Below are 24,169 nucleotides of genomic sequence, written 5' to 3'. Positions count from 1 at the left end.
TTTATGGAACACCCACACAGACACGCACTCACACCCACCCACTCGTATGGATTTATTACACACACACACACACACACACACACTTGTAAATTTGAAATAGTACAGTCATTCCACAGCGGTCTCGAATCCCAAGGCAGATTTCTATGCAGTACATGGAAGAAAAAGGTGTGATCCCTGCCAGCTCTGCTCGTGGCCACCAGACCGGATGTGAATGAGCCTGGCTTTGGTTTACATCTAGGGGCTGCAAGTTAGCAGGGTCTCTAAAGGAATTGGACATCCACTGAGCACACATATGCTGAAGTCTGTATGAGTTGCTGAAGCCAATTTTCTTCCTTTTATACATCATTGACATAGTAATTTTATGTGGAAAATAGCATGAGGGAGACCCACATCTGAGAGGACGCTGCTCCCAGTGCTAACTGCCAGTACAGCCTACGCTGGCTGTGTCATGAAACTCCAGCTTCCGCTACCCAGGACTAACGGGGAATCCCATTCCCACCTCAAACATTCACCTCCCCAGCAAACACCAGGTGATATTGGCTAATGAACCCACGAGTCCATCACAGAGCTGAAAGTTTAGCTAGGACCAAGACCCGGTACGTTTTAAATAGCGGTTCCCTTCCCTTGTGCAATGCTGTGCAAGGAGCCGTGTCAGCTCTGGCTTGCCTCACGGAATCGCTGCTTTGGTAGGCCCCGGCCAGCAGCCGTTCTATAGACATTTCCATGGTAACTAACAGCGCCTGTTGCTGTACTGCTTCCACACCCCACGGCGGGGCTCCCTCCACAGCAGGCCATGCAGGAGGGGGAAGCACTAATTCCTTCCCTTGGAACGGCAACAGTTTTGCCCAGCTCGAGAATGGTTTTCTTTTTAAACCTGTAGTACGATGCACTTCATAAAACCAAAGGAATTTTCCTTCCCTAGTTAAACAGCACAATGTACGAGCCTCCGCAGGTTACTTGGAACATTTTATGGCTGGCTGAGGTGAGCTGAGCGGACAAGGTGGTGCTCAAAGCGCACCCAAACCTGTGTGTTCTCTCCCATCGCCAGGAAGGACGAGACATCTGGGACAGCCGAACCAGGGGACGGTGGAGGCTGATCTATATTTCTGCCCACACACATCATTCTGGGAACCAATCTTCTCTGTAAACTGCACGCACGTGGCGGGGGCAGATGAAGGCAAGAGCGGGACCCGGAGGACCTGGAGTGTCTGCCGCACCCCTGGGATCAGGCTGGACAGTAGACAGGAACTGTGGTGATTGAGCCAGGGCCAGGAGCAGCTACCCCCGGTGGCTGGCGAGAGACACGAACCTCTGGGACCTCCCTTCCCAGTCTGTAGCTGGCCGCCCTCCTCTGCCCCCCTGCACCGAGTCTTACTCCCCAGGCAGAGTGCCCATCCTGCTCCCCCCTGCAATCCCTCCACCCCCACCCCAAGCGAGCTTCCGCCACCTGTGGGAGGCGTAATCTCCTAGCCACATCTGAGCTAGTTACAATCCTCAGACCAAGCGACAATTAATTGGGAGGCTTAGTCGCAGCTGTTGTCTTTATGCTGCAGTTCTGCATGGTGGACATACCTTCCGGTCACCTTCACTGCACCTGTTTACACATAGCATAGTCCTTAGTCTGCACTATTACATACAGTGGCTGAGCCTTCATTGGAGACAGTCTCTTCTTTAATAAATCACCCCAGTATCCATGTAAAACACAAGAATTGGGGGCACAGCCCCACATCCAGCAATGAAGTTTCAGCCCCAAGAGCATGTTCAAGCATCCCTTACAAACAGAGCAGAGCAGAGCAGGGATAAACTGTACTTTATAGGTACGGCACTTCGGAGGGGTCATTTCTTAGAGAACAGAAGTAGGCCAGACTGCAGAAGTGACATGCACTTGGATGCAGATGGGGAGCCCAAGGCCCCACCACACGCAGAGGTTGCCATAGGGCTGCTGTTGCCACCCTATGGCAGTGCATTGTGAAGACAAGAATGGGTCCATTTGCCCCCCTTCCACACAAAAAAACCCCTTCACTGTTTTGTACAGTATTTGCTCAAAAAACGGGCCCTTTTCCCAGTGAAAACAAGGCGATTTAAAAAAAAAATAGGACGCATTGAGCAGAGATGGCTGCAAAATATGAATTTTTGTCTGTTTCCAGTGTGAAAACAGGCATTTTGGTCAAAGCTCACCAAGACGTGAAATAGGAGGACGATGCAAAACAAACAGCCAACATTTCCACACCAAACGTCACTGAGACACCGTCACCAGTTATTCAGCTTCACTGGAGACGGACAATGATTTCTGTCAAACTCCTCTCTTCTCCCGAGTACCTAGCCAGCGTCTAGCCAGAGCCATGGCAATACTGCACGTTAACGAGCACTGTGGCTTTGCACAATGGGCCTGATCAAAGCCTACTGAAGGCAATGCAAAGCCTCCTGTTGCCTTCAATGGGCTTTGTATCAGGCCCTGTATCTTTGGCTCGTGACTCTGATGTTATTACACATCCTGGGAAAATCGTACAGGAACATGGGCAGAAAAAGCTCCACACCTGAAGGAAAAAAGGAAACATCTCTTTGATGCCTTTTTTTCCAATGGCAGCCTTTTGAAGCTGCTCAGGGGTGTGGAATGTCTGAAGGCGTCCCAGCAGAGATGGGCCAGAGGGCAGAGTGTGGGTGATACCCGCTTTACTGCAGTTTATTACATCAGTATCAATCCCACATCTATGTGGCATGCTAGAGTTCTATAGGGTATCTATATTACACACAGGACCAGAATTAGCTCTGTTACATGGCTACTACTCCACTGACCTGGGGCTGAGTCGTTCTGGTGTAGTGGAGCAGAACATCACCCAGGCTCCAAAGGTTCAATTTTGTGTCCAGTGAAGACTAGCACAGATGGGTAGGAAAACGCTGTTTTCGCTGACAGGTTAGAAACAGACTTAATAAAGTGTGCGGGCATGTGTGCCTAGAGTGGGGTAAAGTAACGCCAGAGAAGACAGCCCAGTAAAATATATTAAAGCCTGGCCTGGAAGGTTGAGCCCAGGGGCTTTAAGGCAGTTATTGCAAGGCAAACAATAGTTTCTAAGCAGAGTTTCCAAAGTTAACATGTGGGAGTTATTTTCTTCCAGACAATGTCAAGTCATGTCACCACAGCAAGTGCTCTGCATTGGGGAGTGAGGCGCTGTCCCAGGCGTCACGGCACGTCACATAGGAATTACGCTGTGCTCACCAAGGGTTTGTCCACACAGCAAGTTACTGCATGGCAAGCCAGGGGGTGACTCTATAGCACTCCAGCTTGCTGTGGGCACTGCTCCAGCACAGGACTTTCACTGCACTGAAGCCATGTCCCCGAGTGTGGCAAGCTGGTGGGCTGTAGATTCACACCCTGGCTTGCCGCATAGTAACTTGCCGTGCATACAAGACCTGACATCAGTTATCTCACTATGACATGCTGCAGGGGTTCCTAAAAGCTCTGGGCAATGGTACCTGTTTAGTCACATTCAAAGCTTAGCTGTACCGGTCTGTGCCTTCCTCCTTCCCCTGAGCCTGGGCTGCTCTTGCCATCAGGAGACGGGCATTTGGAGCAGTCTCAGCTCCATGGCAGAGCGAAGGGAGAACAAAGTGGCTGGAAGGTGGCTAGGAGGGGCTCACCCAAGGTATCAGTACTGAGTACCAATGAGCGGGAAGCAGAGCTCCAGTTCCACCCAAAGACAGGTCACGACAGCCGGCAACATCACAAGGTTGTTCTGCAGCCCCCTCCCCAGGTTCTCTTTAGGAATTGCTGGCTAGCGCTCCCTAGCAGCACCATGGCAACAGGATAAGGCTGGATGGCAACCTTGTTCTTGACTCAGGGCAAACGGCAGAGTGAAGCTCTCGGGAGCGTACCAGGTTAATGAGGACAAAAGTAACTGAAGTTTAGGCCTTAATGATCACCTATGGGGAAATGGCCTTGGAGTTTGTAAATGACCCATTGGCTCTCTGCTCCCTGACATTTAATTCCCCAGTTCACCATTCCTACTTGCAGGGCGTATTAACATTGTAAGGTGCTTGGGGAAAAAAGCCTTTTCCCCCCAGCGACTCTAGCATGAGAGTGACACACAAATGGCTTCTGTGCAAGAGGTGGTCAGGTAAACCCATGACATCCTCTCGGTATCACATCAGGTAAGACAGGCTTACAGTATCACTGAAAAGCAACCTGCAGACCCCCTCATTACAATAATATGAAGCATTTGCTGAACACTTTGTAGACTAAAATAGATGGCACTGTGGGTGAGGTAATCCAGAACCATGGCACACAGGGTCACATTAATATACACAGACTATGCACTGTCTCTGGCTGTAAAAGCCCATTGAGCCTGTCAAGAGTTATATGAACAAAAAGCAGATGCCACAGCTTTCTGCAGAAATGATACGTTTCACTGCACAGTGGAACTTGCCTCTTCAATCCCAGAGTTCAGCGTAAAGAGAAGCGTAAGCAAACTCTCTAATAGTCTGATACAGAAAATGCTGTCACAGGTTCCTTAGCCGAGCTTACAACAGGCTAAGACATGATCATAGTATTGTAACGCCTGTGCACAAGTGAAATGAGCTTCCTGGAACTTCGATAGAGGAAATGCTCCTCCTTTTATAGTAGGCAGCAAACAACAGAACTAACAAAGTGCATTTGGTCCTGGTGGTGCTGCTCTGTGCTGTGAAATCGCTATTCCACTGCAGGGGGGTTACAACGACCTCTCACTATCTAAAATCTGTGATCAAAGCACCTGACTGTCCTTCGGGATGGAGAGTGCTATAGAAACGTAGCATCACCATCATCATACTACAGTTACCTCTGCTCCCAACTCACAGACACTGGGGCCTTATGTGCACTAGAATATTTCCCACCACAGTTACCACTGGTTCAGCTCTACTGGTGAGAGCCCCAGTGTAGAGAAGGTGGTGGCAACCACTGCTGGTTTAACCACTGTCATGTAGATCTGTTACAGAGTAGACAGCCTATAGGGACCGATATTCCCTTTCTTCTCGGGAGAAGTGTCTTCACCTCCAAGAGCTGCAAAAACGAGCAGATACAGTGGAAGTTTTAGCCTCTAAATATTAGACTAATGGTGGCAACAAAAGTGAGGCGTTGGCAAATGAATAAACAGGAAAAACATCAAAAAAGAACGAGCGGCTATTTGGTTTGTCCATGTCGCTGGCTTTCACACTGTAATCATGTGACAGAAAAGCTGCAATATGCACGGTTGTTGTAGTCATGCCGGTCCCAGGATATTAGACAAGGTGGGTGTGGGACTAGCTTGAAAGTTTGTCTCTCTCTCCAACAGAAGTCGGTCCAATAAAAGATATCCCCTCCCCAACCTTGTCTCTCTAGAAAAGCTGTAAATCATAGTCACTGGCTGATGTACAGCGTCTCCCCTTCCACTGTAACTCTAACCCAGATTATTGGCATTTAGGAGAGAAAAACTTATGTTTTCATTCGGAACGTCCAAAAGGCAAAAACTTTCATCTACTCCTCTCCCAGATGTACTGTACCACATACTGCCTATTTCCAGTTCATCTTCAGCATCCCCCAAGGCCTATTCTAGTTCACAATTCATATTTCCTTCCACACAGATTTCTGCACACAGCTTTGGCTGTGGTTATTGAAGTTAAATGTCAAGAGGACCTTTGCCTGTCTGAAAGCAGGCTTGGTGGGTGAGACAGAGCAATCCCAGGTACTCTATGCTGTTGCTGGTCCATTCACAGCTGGAGCAATGGAAACTTATCTGAAGCCAGCATTTTACTAACCAGACTTTGGGCATCAGGGTGGTAAGTAGGGGAAGAAGTGCATGAAAATCAAGGACAAAAAAGAGGGTCCACAGTGAAGATATGATGAAGCCACAGTCACAGTGTCTCTAACCACCGATGGCCTCCTGTCTATACCGGCAGGTCCTTGAGCCGGCCACTAGCAAAACTTTCATCCTTAAAAATTCCAGAACACACATCCCCTTCTTGCATCTGTACAGCTGCAACCAGAGTAACGTCTGGGTAATGATTCAGCTAATCGTACTGAAAACGTGTACAAAGACAGCCACGAACCCTTCCAAGTGTGTGGTGTTTGGCAGGCTAAAGCTAACACACTGAACCAGGTTATCCTCACTTTTCTTTCCTTCTTGACAGCTCATTCACAATATTTATATTTGACTAAACCTGTGGCCACCATGTATGTTTATTTTCTCTCCCCCAAAGAGTTATAGGCACCTAACGAGCTCTTTCCTCCAAGAACCAACGTTGCATCTCAGATGAGACAGGGAGAAAAGCTGAGGGATGGTTTCAGGGTTTATCACTCTGTTCCATTCATCGCCCTTGATAAATATTTATAGATGCATTAGGGCACTCAGCTCTTCTGCTAAAAATAACATTCCTAAGCACCAAGAAAAAATAAAATAAAATAAAATCACTAGTGATTGGAACTGATTACAATGTTTTCTAAGTAGCTACAAAACTAGAGAGTCTAGCAAGGATCCAGGTAGTGGTGAGTTTCAAACCTCCGACTATACAACTTTGTTATTTCTCCTTAAATTTAAATAAAAATATACTTGCTTCTTGCAAATGAATGTGCAGGCACTAATCTGAACCTAGCAGTGGTCATCCCTGAATTCCCTTGCTTGCCAAGAACCATTCAAGTAATTTTTAACAGAGTCTAAAAGAAAAATACACAGAGTTGGGAATCCCCAGGAGGCATCTCATCCAAGTTTTATGGTCCTAATTACAGCCATTCCCCCCTCCTTGCTCTGCATTCCTCTACTCTTGGCATGCCCTGTCATTTACTCTCAGAATGACATGCAGTATCAAACACTATGGCAACCAAACATTAATAGACAGAGTGGTATTTTTAGAAAGTGTGTGTTTTTAAAGGATCTGTACTCAGAGTTCCCTTTGTATTACACACAGGAAAACTCAAATGGTTTAAAATCCATTTTACATGCACATCCAAAGTCAACGGTCATGAGTGAAACCACCGGCGCATGATGAGATGACACTGCTCAGGTAGGAAATCAGAAGAGATCAGTGCACTTTACAAGAGAACAGTTTTCTTTTGAAACCTCCCATAAAAACGCTTTGTTGAATTTTTGATGGGGCATTGTCCGATTAGCATTGGCAAACACCTATGAAAATAGTACATGCAATAGTCTGAGAGGAAAATGCCCAGAGGGAAAGCCCTTCAGTCAGTTAAAAGAAAGCTCCTTTCCCTTCCCTTACAGCAGGTGGTTGGTTGTGATCTTTCACAGTTGCACAATGGTGTATGTATCGGCTGAAACACGCCTCTTCCAAAGGATGTGGAGACTTCGTTAGAACATGAGCTCGCTTCATAACCCTCTGTGCCTGTGCCATTGGAAACACACACAACAGTTAGCGAGAAACACTTTCCATATGGAGCGCATAGTTCAAACGTGTGCATATGTTGTAAGGAAATGACAGTTACTTACCAGTAACTGGAGTTCTGCACATTCGCACTCATGGGATCAGGGCTTCTATACTGTGAGCTTCCAGAATCTTCTGGCAAGCAGTGTCTGTTGGGGCCGCTCACCCCCACCCCTGGAAGTGGGTCCAACCACTCTTCAGTTCCCTCCTAGTACCAGAATTCCTGCTCTAGGACTCTGATGAACTGGGGAAACTGGAGTGGGGAGTGTGAATTCTCCAGTCAATGGTGCCAGGTCCTCAGTACCACACTAGGTCAGAGCAACATGTGCTGGATCCTTGGCACTGGACTTAGCTGACCAGGACAGATCCAGAGACCTGCCATCTATGCCAGTCAGACAGCCTGTGTGGAGAGCATCTCTCCAAAGTCACTGCTGGACTTACAGCAAGCAGCCTTGGACAACAGCCCTAAGAGCAGTCCCTGTCAGCAAGGGGGCAAGGCAGCTCTCCAGACTCTGAAGGGCCTGAGGTTGCCCGTTGCATGGACCTTCCTCCTCTGTTTTACGCAAAGCCTGACTAACTGCCAATCTAACTGCAAACAGAAACAGCCCCCAAGAGGCAGAAAGAAGAAAAAACAACAAGGGAATCGTCGAGGACACTGGGTGGAATCGGAGCCCACTGCACCTTGCGTGGCCAGACAGAATGGAACTGGACTGACACCCTCAGGAGCCTTCGCAAGGGGCGGGGAACAGCGACAACTCCGCTCACCAGAAGATTCCAGAAGCTCATGGCACAGGTACCTTGATCGCACACACGGGAATGTGCAGAGGCCACTTGAAGGAGAACAACTAGATTTTAAAGGCGACTTGTAAGTTATTCTTCTTTAAAAAGGGCTTGGGTCCTTTTTTGAGTCATCATGAGGGACACAGAAGGCCTGGAAGGGGGCTGGTTGGTATGTTTCTATTTGTTTTTTAATTTAGCAATGCCAGGAACGTCAGCTCTGGTCCTTCCCAGGTTTGCTGGAGGACCTGTTGGGGGCTGCAGAGGGTTGTTAGCGTTCAACTTTACATGGATGGTTGAAGCTGCTGAATCTTTAACAGAGATGTTCTTCTCTCCAAAATGGTAGCCAATCATTGTAAGTAATTAGGCATTAACAAAAACAAACAAAAAGTGTTTTTAAGCAGTCTGGTTAACAATCCCCTCCCCTCTCCACTCCACTTTCAGTCTTGTGATAACATGTCAGTAACTCTCCAGTTACCAGACACATTCCGAAGCTAAACAGGAGCTGAATTTCTAATGTAAAAACAACCCTCCCCGTCCCCAGAATCCTCCGCCACTTTCAGGCTGCCTTTATCCATACAAAAAACAAACAAACCCCCCAAACCCCATTTCTTTCCCTTTGCAAGTCACCTTAGATGACAATGTTGGTTTTGCTGTGTGGAGTGAGAAACTTGTTTCACACAGCCCACTTAACAGCTGTTAATGCCTCAGGCCCACTATGTACATGGGCTGAGTTTGAACTGCTAACTTAGAAGACAAAGTCTGTGTATCTCCCACCCACTTCTCAGAGCTGTAGTCCTCTGACCTGGTGTGGCCCGGAAACAGAAAAGACTGCATATTCCATTCCCAGTCCCTGAGCTAACCACTTCTGGATTATGATTTGTGCTCCCCAGGTGGTGTTTCTCCCCTCTCCTCACTGAACATGGGGAAAGATCACCTTTTGTGGGTATGCCAAATATCATGTGACTGGATCAGCACAGAAACCTGATCCAATGCCTCCTACAGGCTTTTCACATGGGGGAAGATAAAGATTTTATTCATGTTTTTCAGGGGCATTATTAACACAGGGTCCAGTCTTTTACTGTTACTGTTATCGCATCCTTCCCCACCACCTGTGGTGTCCTTTTATAAGATAGATTGTGAGCTCTCTGGGTTAGGAACTGTATTTTTACTGCATGTTTGTACAGGTAACTAGCGCAATGGGTCCTGTTGCCTGACCTAAGCCTCTAAGTGCTACCACAGCACAAACAATAAGAGAATAATGATACTAAACCTGCTCTCACTGAAGTTTATAGAAGTTTTCCCACTAATTTAAATGGAATCATGATTGGGTCTTTAGAATGAAAACCTGACACTTTAAAGAGGATGTGCAGTAACAGATCAATGGGGAATATTCTCCATTTTGTACATGAATATAAATAAGGAAAAGGACAATGATGTCAGGTTATGAGTGAGTCAGTCATATCCATTACAGCAGCAGGAATGGAGCAGGGTCTTTGGGAAGAAGAAAGATCCCCATACTTACTTGAATTACTGTGCAGTCTGGGTTCTTCCATCTAACCTGCAACACATGGGGGGAAAAATTTATAAGGCAGGTAACTGACTGCAACAAAATGAAAAAAAAACCCAGCCAACGTTGCTCTGATAGGGCACCTCTCATCCCAGGAATGCAAACAACTTGACAAACAATGAATGACAATGACAATGAATGAAGACTCACAAACCCCTGTGGGGCATGGAAGGTAAAGAACAGTGACTTACCTTATAGTAACTGTCTTTCTTCAAGATGCGCTGTCTACATGGATTCCACTCTAGTCGCGCCCCAGGCACAAGAGATCACATGGTTTTGGCTGGCAGTGTCCACTGGGGCCATACCTGCACCCTAGATGTCCTCATCCCCCCACCCGAGAGCATAAAGGGAAGAGCAGTCCCAAGGGGCCCGCCGTTACCTCGCCAATACAGAATCCCAGAGGAGTAGGACTCCATAGTAGTGAGGAAGGAGGGTGGGTTGTGGAATCTGTGTGAACACCACATCTTGGAGAACCAGTTATCAAAGGCCAGTAACCATTCTTTCTTCTTCGCATGATTGTCCACATGGATTCTACTCTTGGTGACTAACAAACAGTTATAAATCCATGGTACTCCCACATCTTGCATACTGCGTGCCGACGTGGTCGCCCCATCTCAAAACAGATATATTGGAATTGGAAAAGGTTCAGAAAAGGGCAACAAAAATGATAAGTGGTATGGAATGGCTTCCATATGAGGAGCAATTAATAAGACTGGGACTTTTCATCTTGGAAAAGAGACAACTAAGGGTGGATACGATAGACATCTATAAAATCATGACTGCTGTGGAGAAAGTGAATAAGGAAGTGTTATTTACTCCTTCTCATAGAACTAGGGGTCACCAAATGAAATTAATAGGCAGCAGGTTTAAAACAAACAAAAGGAAGTGTTTTTTTCACACAGTCAATCTGTGGAACTCCTTGCCAGAGGATGTTGTGAAGGCCAAGACTATAACAGGGTTAAAAAAAGAACCAGATACATTCATGGAGGATAGGTCCATCAATGGCTATTAGCCAGGATGGGCAGGGATGATGTCCCTAGCCTCTGTTGACCAGAAGCTGGGAATGAGAGACAGGGGATGGATCACTTGATGATTCCCTGTTCTGTTCATTCCCTCTGGGGCACCTGGCATTTGCCACTGTCGGAAGACTGGATACTGGGCTAGATGAACCTTTGATCTGACCCAGTATGGCCGTTTTTATGTTCTTGTGTACTGTTTGCTTGGAGGTGAGTAATAGGAGTCCTACTTAACCAGTGACTTCAGGACAGCCCTACTAGAGTGGACATCCAATTTGGAAGTCTCTACCAAAGAACAGCATCTTGGGAATGTAGAACTGAGATACATGTAGCTGCCCTATAGATTTCAGAAATAGGGACATTCTTCAAACAGGCAACAGAGGCTGCCTGAACTCTAGGGGAATGAGCTCCAACGTGAGGAGGTTGCTCTAACTTGGCTAACTCGTAACATGTTCTTATACATGTGGAGACCTATTTAGAGAATTTCTGAGAGGATACTGCCTTATATCCTATCTGCAAAGGCCACAAAGTGGCAAAGTCTAGGTGTGCTCCTAAATGACTTCATCTTGTTAAGGTAGTACAATTAGTACGATAATGCCCTTACTACTATTTCATGATGTTTAGCTTCCCCTGGAATTGAGTGAGTGTTGGGGAATAAAAATGGGATATGAATAAATTGGTTCATGTGGAACTCCAAACTACCGCAGGCAGGAACATGGGATGAGGCCTGAGGGTGACCCTCTCCTTATGAAACATGATATAAGATGGACCCACCACAAGGTTCTCTCCCCTACCCTTCGAGCTGATGTAAAAGCTATTTTAAAAGGTAGCCTTCATTGGTAAGTGGTGTAGGGAACAGTTTACTAAGGGCTCAAACAGGAGACATAAGAACGCAAGAATGGCCATACTGGGTCAGACCGAAGGTCCATCCAGCCCAGTAATCTTGTCTTTTGACGGTGGCTAATGCCGGGTGCTTCAGAGGGACCAATCAGGCCTGCTAATACTATATTGAGGTCCCAAGAGAGGGTTCCGAAACTGGGGAAAAAACATGAAAAAGGCTTTAAGGAACCTTGCCACTGTAGGGTGGGAAAATATAGCGTGTCCCTGGATAGGAGGCTGATGTGCAGAGACTCCTGCTAGCTGTACCCTTAGGGTGCTGAGAGAAAGTCCAGATTGTTAGGGCTAGTAGATAGTCCAGTCATGCTGAAAGGGGTGATGTCAAGGGAGACAGGTGATGCTGAGGTGCCCAGAGAGAAACCTCCTCCACTCAGCTTTCTGTCAGTCTAACTGAGGCTTTCCTGCTTTGGAGCAGAATGTTCTGAACATCAGCTAAAAACTTCTTTTGGTAGATGTCATCCAACCAGCATCTAAGCTTTCAGATGTCATGATGCTAGGTCTGCATGCAGACTCTGACTCTTGTTCTGTGAGACTATGTTGGGCACAGCAGGCAAGGTGGATTGGGGTCTGCGTTGAGAGGTTCATCAGATCTGAGTACCAGAACAGCCTGCCCCATGGGGAGGCTATCATGATCCTAAATCCTGCATCCTGCCTCAGTTTCCTCAGGAACCTTGGTATCATTGGGACTGAGGGAAAGGCATACTTCAGTCCAACTGTTGAGGGAATGAAAGAAACATCTGACAGGCAGCCCAGACTGATTAATCAACTCATCGACCATTAGATCATCCAGTCTGATCTCCTACATATCACAGGCCATTACATTTCATCCAGTTACCGCTCTATGGAGCCCAATCATTTGTGCTGACTAACGCATATATTTCTGAAAGGTAACCAGTCTTGATCTGAGGAAATCAAGAGATGGAGAATCTACCATTTCCTTTGGTAGTTTGTTCCAATGGTTAAATCACCTTCTCTGTTACAAATTTGTGCCTGATTTCTAATTTGAATTTGTCTGGTTTCAGCTTCCAGCAATGGCTTCTTGTTTATGCCTTTCTCTGCTAAATTAAAGATCTCTTTAATACCTGGGATTTGCTCCCCAGGATGGTACTCAGACACTGTAATCAAGCTACTTCTCAATCTTCTTTATCAAAGCTAAACAGATTGAGCTATTGAAGTCTCTCACTTTCTCCAGCCCTCATTGCTGATAAAATGTACAGATGACACAGAAATTGGTGGAGTGGTCATGAGGACATGGGCAGGGCAGTCATACAGAGCAAACCAGATTGCTTGGTAAGCTCGGTTAATTCAAACAAAATGAATTTTAAAACAGCCAAATGCAAAGTTATACACCTAGGAACAAGGAAATCACAGATTCATAGATTCCAAGGCCAGAAGGAACCATTGCATGGGGGAATTTCAAAGGGAGTTGGCTCATGTCAGAAACTAAATTTAGTAATTTGGGTAAGGGGATAGCGGATCCTTTAGAAAAATATCCAGTCTTGATTTTAAAATTGCCAGTGATGGAGAATCCACCATGACCCTTGGCAATTGTTCCAATGGTTAATTAGTCTCACTGTTAAAAATTTACACTTTATTTCCAGTCTGAATTTATCTAGCTTCAACTTCCAGCCATTGGATCATGTTAGACCTTTCTCTGCTAGACTGAACAGCCCATTAATAAATATTTGTTCCCCATGGAGATACTTACAGACTGTAATCAAGTCACCTGTGATGGGGGATACAAATCCCATACTGGGCCCAAGGGGGTTAAAAAACAATAGTGGGCCCAAGCAGACCCCCCCCCCCCAGCCTGCCGAGCATGTTCTGATTGGAGGAGCAGGTTAAAAGGGGCTCAGAAGCACAGGCAGAGGGTGTTGGGCAGGTTATAGGAGAGAGGACTCGTTCTCCAGGCAGCCAGACAAAAGGTTGTGCCTGAGAGGGGACCACAGGGGGGTCAGGCCCACAGGTGGAGCCCTCTCTAACCAACCCCTTTGAGAACCTGCAGGGCCCTGTCCCTTTGGATTTTTGTTGTTTTTGAGACTGACTGTTAGGACTACAGGGGCCCGCCCCAAACTGAAGGGACCTACTGATGGGAAGTAGCCCAAGGAAGTGGACTTGGACTCACTGCAGGGAGGACCCTCTGGTGTTGCTTCCCGCTGGGGCCCATGGGAGAGGGAGGGCCTGGGTTCCCCTACCACGCCCCCTTAAGGGCTGAGGCCCAGATGCAGGTGCAAAGCCAAAGATCCCCTCCTTACAGTCAGGAACAGGTATCACCACCAACCTGACCATAGGGGCAAGGGCCAGAAGTTGGGTGTGCTAACCACTAGGATGGCTGGTCCTCTGAGCCCCCTATCGAACATGCTTCACCTTCTCTTCGTTGGCACAAACGCAGGCCATGCTTACAGAATTGGGGACTGTACCCTGGAAAGCAATGACTCTGAAAAGGATTTAGGAGCCACAGTGGACAAGCAACACAACATGAGCTCCAATGTGATGATATAAAAAAAAGCGCTAATGCAATCCTCAGGGGAGTAGTATATGGTAGCAGCAGTGAGGTGATTTCCCCTCTCTTTATGGCATGAGTGAGACCCAGGCTGGAATACTCCATCCAGTTCTGGTGCCCACCTTTTAAAAAGGAGGTTGAAAAACAGGAGAGTGCAGAGAAGAGCCATAAAACTGATCTGAGGGATGGAGAAAATGCCTTACAGTGACAGCCTTAAAGAGCTCAATCTAATTCACTTCTCCAAAAGGAGAACTGAGGTGACTTGATGACAGTGTACATGGATCTTCATTGGGAGAAAATATCGGGTATTAAAGGGCTCTTTAATCAAATGGAGAAAGGCATACGAAGAACCAGTGGCCCTGTTTTATGTAGCCCAAGAGCCTGGGGTGGAATCTCAGCTCTCTGGGTGCCCCTGGAGAGAAACTATGGGAAGACTGAGGTTTAGCTGCATCTTTCCTTTTGGTGTCAAGGAGGCTTGCATCAAGCAGTCCAGGAAGAACAATTCTAGGTAGACTTCTCTAGCTTTACGAGTTTGTTTTGAGTAGGAGCAACATATGGACCACTGCTCAGGGGCATGTCCCTCCCCAGGACCTGAGGAGGTTGTGAAGGCTAGGACTATAACAGAGTTTAAAAGAGAACTGGATAAATTCATGGTGGTTAAGTCCATTAATGGCTATTAGCCAGGACGGGTAAGGAATGGTGTCCCTAGTCTCTGTTTGTCAGAGGGTGGAAATGGACGGCAGGAGAGAGATCACTTGATCATTGCCTGTTAGGTTCACTCCCTCTGGGGCACCTGGCATTGGCCACTGTCGGTAGACAGGATACTGGGCTAGATGGACCTTTGGTCTGACCCGGCACGGCCTTTCTTATGTTCTTATGTAAGACAAAACAGGCATTGGGAGTGCCTGTCTTTAAATGTCATTGAAGCTTCCGGTTTTGAACCCTAAGGATTTTGGTTCTGACATTGTATTAGAGACCCTCTGTGGGGAGTAGGGATGGAGCTGGTCCTGGCCTAAAAACTAAATATCTGATTTTAAAATGTTTAGGGTTTTTTTGCGTCAATGGCCAAAAAGACTCACAGTACTAACTAACTGTACTAAAGAATAACTATCACTAGGACATTTAGGGCACAGGCATGCGCTCCTCAAATACTGCTAGCCAAACTCTCACCCATGGGTGCATGCACACTGTGATGGGGTGTCCACCCCACGCAGGACTGGAAGGGGCGAAGGTGGCCAGGTAGACCTATTAACTGCACCTGCAGGAAGAGCCAGGGAACAGGGAATTGAGGGCAAGCAGGTTCAGCTGGGCAGGAACAGGCGTGGCCCGTTAACACCTCTGCAGTCACAGGAGAACAAGGGGGTTAGAGGGTTACAGATTGTTGTAATAAGCCATAAATCCAGTGTCTCTATTCAGTCTATGATTTTTAGTGTCTAGCAGAGTAATGAATTTAAGTTGCCAGGCTCATCTTTTGAAAGTGTTGTGCAGGTTTCCTTTGACTGCGAAATCCTTAACAAACATCGCATCCGCCATAATCTCTCCACTGCTGAGAGGACAGCCATGCAGTCCCTGAAATCTAACCACTGGACAGTGATCAAAGCAGCAGACAAAGGGGGTTCCACTGTAGTTCTCAATCGTGGTCACTACATTAACAAGGCCAACCCACAGCTCTACAACACAGCCTACTATGAAGAACTCAGAGAAGACCCCACACCACAATTTACCCAGGAACTTACGGATGTCATCAAATCCTTCCCCCAAATAACTCCAAGAGAAACTCTACAAACCCATCCCCCACAAACTCATCCAGGAACCTTCGACATGCTCCCAACATACACAAGCCAGTGAGTCTCGGCAGACCCATCGTATCTGGCCATGGCACTCTGACTGAAGAATATCAGGACTCATAGAAACCATCCTCAACCCACTCACCACACAAAGGGCCAGTTTCCTCCAGGACACAACTGACTTCCTCTACAAACTCTGCAACATTAACAGCCTCCCTCAGAACACCATCCTTACCACCATGGATGTCACTTCCCAATACACCAATGTCGCTCACAATGACGGCATAGCTGCCTGCCTCAAATATCTGCAAGACAGTGGACAACCCCTAACCCCCTTCTGACCTCACACTACTGGTGGTCATCTGCCACCCCACACTGGAGCCCAGACGCGGTATCATCAAACAACTACAACCCATACGGAACGGGGACCCCATCCTGAAAGAAAACTTTCCTGAACCCCCACTTCTGGCCTTTAAACAAGCCCCCAGCCCCTCCAAGCTCATCATCAGAAACAAGCTCCCCACAGACCAGGACACCAATTCAAAGTGACACCAGACCCTGTCAGAACAACAGATGCAAAACCTGCAGATATATCTCCAGTTCTACAATGATCAGCACCCCACACTACATACCTTTCAAAATCCATGGGTCCTACACATGCCTATCACAACATGTGGTATAACTCATCCAGTGCACTAAATCCCTCAATAACACTATGTGGGTGAAACCAGACAATCACTCTGCTCTCAAATGAACTCACACGGGAAAATGATAAAAGACAAAACCACCCTATCCCCTGTGGGTGAACACTTTTCACAAAGTGATCATTCTATATCTGACCTCTCAGGCCTCATCCTCAAAGAAAACCTGCACAACACTCTCAAAAGACAAGCCTGGGAGCTTAAATTCATTACTCTGCTAGACACTAAAAATCATGGACAGAACAGAGACACTGGATAGATGGCCTATTACAACAATCTGTAACCCACTAACTCCCTCTTTTTCTTCTATGACTCTAGCTTGACCGGTTTCTTACAATAGGTGCTAATCACTTACATTAAACAATCTGTTCCACCTTGCATTTTGCTGTGATGCTGGGAGCTCCTTCCCCAGACTGGAAGAAGAGCTCTGTGTGGCTCAAAAGCTTGTCTCTCTCACCAACAGAAGTTGGTCCAATAAAAGATATTACCTCATTGACCTTGTCTCTCTAATGGTAGCCCAGCAAGTTGTGAAGGACTGGGAATTATGTATTGGCAATGTCAATTCAAACATTAGCCAAGAGTTCACTGTGTACAGAAGGCATAGGCGGAAATGGTACCTAGAAGATACTACAGTAATTGGCATGCTAGAAATACATGCACTGATTAAGAAATATGAAAGAGTGTAGGGTAAATGAAACAGATTACTGCTGGTTAGATTGAAATGCTGTGCACTCGAACAACTACTTCTTACTGTTCAGTGATGACTCATAAGAATCTTCAAACTCCCTCTCTTCCCCCTATTTTCCATGCAAGGTACATTACACATTTGGAAAAAGAGAGTGAACATCTGCTAAGCATCCAAAATATCTAATGAAGGAGGAAGATTCCAGGGATAAGAGCCTTGTATGATTTAAAGCCAACATGATATTACCTTCAAAAACTGTTGATTTCACTGAAATCAGACGTATTATTGCTAGTAAAAGAAAACCCAAAAGCCCAAACAAGCCTATCATTTCAACTAGTGATGGGTAAACCTCAGAGGAGTCAGAGAAGCCCCAACCATCTGGCTGCTCCCTAAAACCCCCACAATACCAACTGGCAAAGGGTTCACTATTCTGTAACAGTAACTCCTATCAGGCCTGACAAACTCACTACACCTGACATACTGCTTTCATAGTATTTACCCAAAAAGTGTTTTGTGAGGTATCAAACAAAAGCCAAGAACACAGTGCTTATAATATCACTGTGAAATGTATATACTGATACTATATAAGGAATCATCTGTGCGTGTGTATAAAAATTATGCTTTAAAGTCAGTAACAAGGCAGAGTGAATGAACAGGTCTTCTGCCAGATAAAAGCATGTCTCTTCGGCTATCCCTGTCTCTGAGGTAAATTAAGCATTGTAAGGACGACACAAAGGAAGCCCCATTTATATGTAAAGTCAACAGGAAAAGCAGGTTGATGAGGGATACGAACTCAACAGGTGAGCACCCCAGAGTATGAACCCCAGACAGTTATCCTGACTCTGGGAACAAGGAGAATGGACTTTCGGAAATATAAGGAAAAGCTAAAGGACACCGTCATCCATTTCACTGAGGACACCCTTGGCAGAGGGGGATGGTACGGGAAGGAATGGATCCTGGATTCAGGGACGTGATCGTTCCCCTTTATTCGACATTGGTGAGGCCTCATCTGGAGTACTGTGTCCAGTTTTGGGCCCCACACTACAAGAAGGATGTGGAAAAATTGGAAAGAGTCCAGCGGAGGGCAACAAAAATGATTAGGGGTCTGGAGCGCATGACTTATGAGGAGAGGCTGAGGGAACTGGGATTGTTTAGTCTCCAGAAGAGAAGAATGAGGGGGGATTTGATAGCAGCCTTCAACTACCTGAAGGGGGGTTCCAAAGAGGATGGAACTCGGCTGTTCTCAATGGTGGCAGATGACAGAACAAGGAGCAATGGTCTCAAGTTGCAGTGGGGGAGGTCTAGGTTGGATATTAGGAAACACTATTTCACTAGGAGGGTGGTGAAGCACTGGAATGCGTTACCTAGGGAGGTGGTGGAGTCTCCTTCCTTGGAGGTTTTTAAGGCCCGGCTTGACAAAGCCCTGGCTGGGATGATTTAGTTGGGAATTGGTCCTGCTTTGAGCAGGGGGTTGGACTAGATGACCTCCTGAGGTCCCTTCCAACCCTGATATTCTATGATTCTATGATTCAATGAAAACCAGTAAACTCTGCGGAGAGACTTTTAGGGTGAGAAACTGCGTTAGACAAGGGTTAAGTCTTAGGCCTGGTCTACACTAGCAAATTAGGTCTGTTTAACTAAGTTGGTCAGGGATGTGAAAAATCCACACCCCTGATTAGTGCAATTAAGTTGACCTGAGACCCCGTGCAGAGTTCTTCTGTCGATCTAGCTACTGCCTCTCAGGGAGGTGGATTACCTACGCCCGTGGGAGAACCCTTCCCATTGGCATAGGTAGTGTCTACACGGAAATGCTACAGCAGTGCAGCGGTGCCGGTGCAGCGTGTTAAGGGCAGACAAGCCCTTAGTCTCTAGAATGAGTGTTACACTTCTGGTGTGTTTCTAACCATTTCTGTTTCCATTATTCTTAGACAATACTAACTTGAATCTGTAACTCTCTGTTCTTTGTTGATAAATATATTTGTTTTTACTATACATAGATTACAGTCCTGTGTTGACATAAAGTGTGAAACCTGAATCATAACCTTCCAGCTGTGTATATCTCTTTGGGAGGCAGCTTACCTGGTAATTTCTGTGAGTGTCCAGTGACAGGGGCTGGATGCTACAGGGGAATGCTCTTCAAAAGAGGTGCAGGGATTTGGGTGCATCTAAGGTAGCCTGCAAAGCAAGATAGGCCTGACAGAGTCCTGAGGACAGTGTCTGAATGGTTGAAAGGCTGGTGCTGTACCAGAGCTGACACCCAGCTACCACAAGAAAAACTCCCTCCCGCTAGAGCAGGGAGGTAACAAGGTGACTCACAATCCTGGGTGCCCTGAGAAAGAGTCACACCTTCTCAGGACCTATTTGGGCTGGAGATCTTGTGTGAACAGTCTCGTGTGTGAAATTTCATCCCAGCTAGAAGCAGGAAGTGAAGAGGTGCATGGAACAATAAAGAATAAAAATCCAACGTTGTCAAAGCTCAGCAAAGATTTGTCTCAGGTGAGACATGAAATGTTTGGACTGATATTTGTCTAATCCAAATCTCTTTGTCCATCCTTAATTTAAACGTGGAAAGTGCGAGCAAACAGCTCCACAAGCAAATCAGTGTCACACTAAGGGGCACAGCCCGAACTGAAGCACCTCAGTGCAACTACTGTAAATTCCTTTCCTGGCAAAGCGGGAAGAAGAGGTGGTGGCAAATACCTTCACCCAAGCACCCCTGGTCACACCAGGAGAAGGGGTTTTCTGTTCAGTCATTTGAGGAAGGGACAGGTGAAACCCCCAAACCCAGTGTCCAGTGACTGGTATTCCACTCCCCACATCGCTCACCTGGGTTTTCTTTCTCCGGAGCCCTGTTGGATAGGGGACAGGGCCGGCTCCAGGGTTTTGGCCGCCCCAAGCAGCCAAAAAAAAAAAGCCGCGATCGCGATCTGCGGCGGCAATTCGGCGGGAGGTCCTTTGCTCCGAGCGGGAGTGAGGGACCATCCGCCGAATAGCTGGACGTGCTGCCCCTCTCTGGAGCGGCCGCCCCAAGCACCTGCTTGACAAGCTGGTGCCTGGAGCCGGCCCTGATAGGGGATCATTAGTCTACCTGCACAACAATGCTGTGACAGCCCCACATTCCTTCCACATCCTTATAAGCCAGAGGCAGAGCTGCCTGGGGAGGATTAGTTCTATTATCTACACTTGGAATCAGGGATTAGAGATGGGATGAGACCTGCTGTAAGGCCCCATTTTGCCGCCTGCGCAGGACTGTTCTCAGCAGAATATTGCTGAATACGGTGTCCAGACACATTTTAAATGCCTCAACCAACAAGGCTTCCTGCTTCCCTTGGGTGACACTTCCACAGCCTCGCACACCCAATTTCCAGAAACTTTCCAGCCTTCATTTTCTTTATCTAACCTCACAACATTAATTCTTGTTCCTCTTGTACCATTCAGAGTAACTCCTTTCCTGCCATGCTTACACTTGTACATGGCCACTTGCTGAAAGAAAATATTTCAATACATCTGAACACAGAGACAATGGAACCCTGGACATTACTACTGTCCCAAGCAACGGCAGAAATGGAGAGAGCAAACATATAACAGGGCAGCGAGAGGAACAGAAAGACAAGCCTGATAGGCCCCGCTGTGTGTCTGGAGGAGGTGTAACAGCAACAAGAAGCCTCCATAAACTGCCGAAACCCAGAGCTGTTACATGAATGCTTCTGCAGTGCTTGGTACACTGAAGTGGAGAGTTTGCAGACACACTAATCTCAGGCACAGAAATAAATGGGAAAAGTGTTTTACAGCTGAGATAGTCTTTTACCTCTGTCCTTTCCATTCTGCATCTTTTCCTCTTCTTCTTCACCTACTTCCTCTGCTTTAAAAACAAACAAATGTCAGACAAACAAGCATGGAAAAGAGTCGCTAGAAAGCGTTTTTCTACAGGAGCTCGCTAAGAGCCACGCTGGCTTTTGAGACTCACACTGGAAAGAGGGAAGGGGGCTGTGCTGGAGTGGGAGACCTCAGGAGTACATCAGACGGACTAAGCTGGAATTCTTTCATGCTGTAATGGCAGCTGCACCATCCTTTCAATTGGCAGAGCATATGTGTCTTTTACCGACTGGTTTAATGACTCCCATTTTCACGTTCACCCTACAGGGGGCAGTGCCTGCACTCGCCAATAGGACTGTGCCTGGCCCCATGTAGCTTGATACACAAAGACCATTGGTCCTCTTGTGCACCTGTGCAGCCATATTTGAGCCCTCAAAGAGACTAAGAGCTATATAACCCAAACAATGGGACAATGGGGAATGGGTCAAACACAGATAAAAAATGGTGACTTACCTGTTGTGTAACGGTTGTTCTTCGAGATGTGGGTGCAGATGTGTATTCTGCTCAGGTGTGCACTGCCGTGTGCACTGTGAGCTGGAGACTTTTTGCCACCCATTGAGTCAGTGCACACGCCTTATACTTCCTCATGGCCCTTCCTGAGGCTATATTAAGGTGGTTCCACCCTGACCACACTCAATAGTGCTCCAACAAACTCGAGTCTCTGGGCAGGAATCAGTGCAGACTTTTAATAATATATGGAAATATACCTATCTCCTAGAACTGGAAGGGACCCAGAAAGGTCATCGAGTCCAGCCCCCTGATTTCACTAGCAGGACCAAGTACTGATTTTGGCCCAGATCCCTAAGTGGCCCCCTCAAGGGTTGAACTCACAACCCTAGGTTTAGCAGGCCAATGCTCAAACCACTGAGCTATCCCTCCCCTTTTCTCTGTTCAGGATAAGATGAAGGTGATTGAACAGGTGGATGATATAGTCAATGGATGGCAATGGACCTGACTGTGAGAGAACCCCTGAACCACCCAACCATCAAGGTAAGGGAAGACATGTATCCCGTTCCTCCTCGAGAAGGCCTCCACACATTTGGTGATGACAGGCCAAAGGGGAGTACCATGTACTGATGATGACAAGTCTGAGGAATTTCCTGAGGCTGAGTAACACAGCTATATGGAAATATGTGTCCAGAAGATCAAGGGCAGCCAACCAACCATTGCCATCTAGAGAATGGAGGATTGAAGCTAGGGTAACCAGGCGCAATCTCACTTGCTCGACGAACTTGTTGAGAGCCCAGAGGTCCAGAACAGTCTCAGTTCCACTCTTGTGTTTGGGGATCAGGAAAAAGAGTGGGGGAACTTACTCTGTGCCCCAGGGCGAGGAGAGCCTGACCCTCCTGAAGGAGCACAGACTCATGAGATGGGTCCCTGAAAAGGGACAGAGGAGGAGGGTAGGGAGGAGGGGTGGAAATGAATGGGACTGAATATCCCAGGCCCATAGTACTTAGGACCCACTTGTCTAAAGATATTTGTTCCCATGGGCTGAGGAAGTGGGATAATCTGTCTCCACACTGAGCAGGGATGTGTAGATCATTGTTGGTTGCTATGCTGTCCTCGAAAAACAAGTCCCAAGAGTTGTGTCCCTACCGAAAGCTGAGAGCACGGTGGGTTAGTGGTAATGTTGGATGACCTTCTTTTCTGAAGCCCCTCTCTCCTCCAAGAAGCATAGTATCATCTGGGAGGATAGAAGGGGGGGAGGGATAGCTCAGTGGTTTGAGCATTGGCCTGCTAAACCCAGGGTTATGAGTTCAATTCTTGAGGGGGGCACTTAGGGATCTGGGGCAAAATCAGTACTTGGTCCTGCTAGTGAAGGCAGGGGGCTGGACTCAATGACCTTTCAAGGTCCCTTCCAGTTCTAGGAGATAGGATATCTCCATTAATTTAAAAAAAAATTAAATTTAATTTAAAGGTCTGTCCAAGAAAATAATCTGAATATTTCTGCAGGGGCTTGTACTAATGCTTCTTGAAGGCTGGAAGATAAACTCCCGGGGAGCGGAGAGTCACTCATGAATCTTTAAAAGATAAACACCTCATTTGTCTTGTCAGAAAATACAAACTGTCCATCAAAAGACAGAATTTCAGTGGTTTTCTGGATATCTGGTGCTATCCCGGAATTAAATAACGAAGATGCCCTCCTCTTGATGATGGCAATGGTCATTGCTCTGGAAGAATCAGACATTATGTTGAGAGTAGATTGTAGCAAGGTCTTTGCCACAAGCAAGCGCTTTGTCAAGAAAGCTTTGAACTTCTCTCTGGAGGTGTCTGGCAATTTGTCCATGAATTTAGACATCACCGCCCACTAAAAGAGCTTGCTGGTCGTTATTCTCACCTGGAGCGAAGCAGTAGAACTCATTTTCTTCCCAATGCATCCAGTCTTATAGGTTCTTTTTCTTTTGGGGTAGAATTAAATCTTCCTTGTGGTGTCCTCTCATTAGCTGCCATGACAATTAATGAGTTTGGTTTTGGAGTGAATAGACACACTCCTGCTTCTGGGAAGGGAGTGATATTGTTTTTCTGTTTGCTTGGCTATTGGGGCTAGCGATGCTGACGTGTGCTACAAAGATTTGGCTGTCGATAAGAGGGCCTATGTGAGGACCGGGGACTAGAACCTAGGCCTGCAGAGCATGGGGTGGCTGATAGTCCCAGCATGCCAGGAAGCCATCCAGAGGCACAGCCAGAAAACACTGGGAGACTAGGGGCCGCAGGAAGTACTGCTCACGAGACTCAGAGTGACATTCCTCATGGCCCTCTGATTGGCCAAGTGCCCCAATTTAATCCCAGGGGTTGCCCCAGGAAGGTGTCTGGGTAAGTACACAGATTTTGCCCTGCTGCAACACCAGACTTTGCCTTGTTTCCTGATCTCCGGTCTCTGAGGACAGCCTGACTTCGACCCTGACTCCTGATTCTATCCCAGTACTGCCTCTGGTCTCCGGTCTCTGACCCCGCCTGCCTCTGACCCCGA

The 24,169-nt window shown here is 46.9% G+C and overlaps 1 long non-coding RNA gene across 1 annotated transcript; it reads right to left on the bottom strand.

The window, feature by feature from the left end:
* Positions 1-1,441: 1,441 nt before the first annotated feature.
* Positions 1,442-21,291, bottom strand: LOC113407933. The gene is made up of 3 exons (XR_003370148.1): positions 21,131-21,291; positions 9,689-9,724; positions 1,442-7,347 (listed from the first exon to the last, which is right to left on the bottom strand). It is a non-coding gene; the product is annotated as an uncharacterized LOC113407933 (long non-coding RNA).
* Positions 21,292-24,169: the final 2,878 nt, after the last annotated feature.

The sequence above is a fragment of the Terrapene carolina genome, unplaced genomic scaffold (assembly GCF_002925995.2).
Source record: "Terrapene carolina triunguis isolate 2854851 unplaced genomic scaffold, T_m_triunguis-2.0 Scaffold523, whole genome shotgun sequence".
Taxonomy (NCBI): Eukaryota; Metazoa; Chordata; order Testudines; family Emydidae; genus Terrapene; species Terrapene triunguis.
The sequence above is the reverse complement of the archived record's forward strand: the minus strand, read 5'-3'. Positions and strand labels throughout refer to the sequence as shown.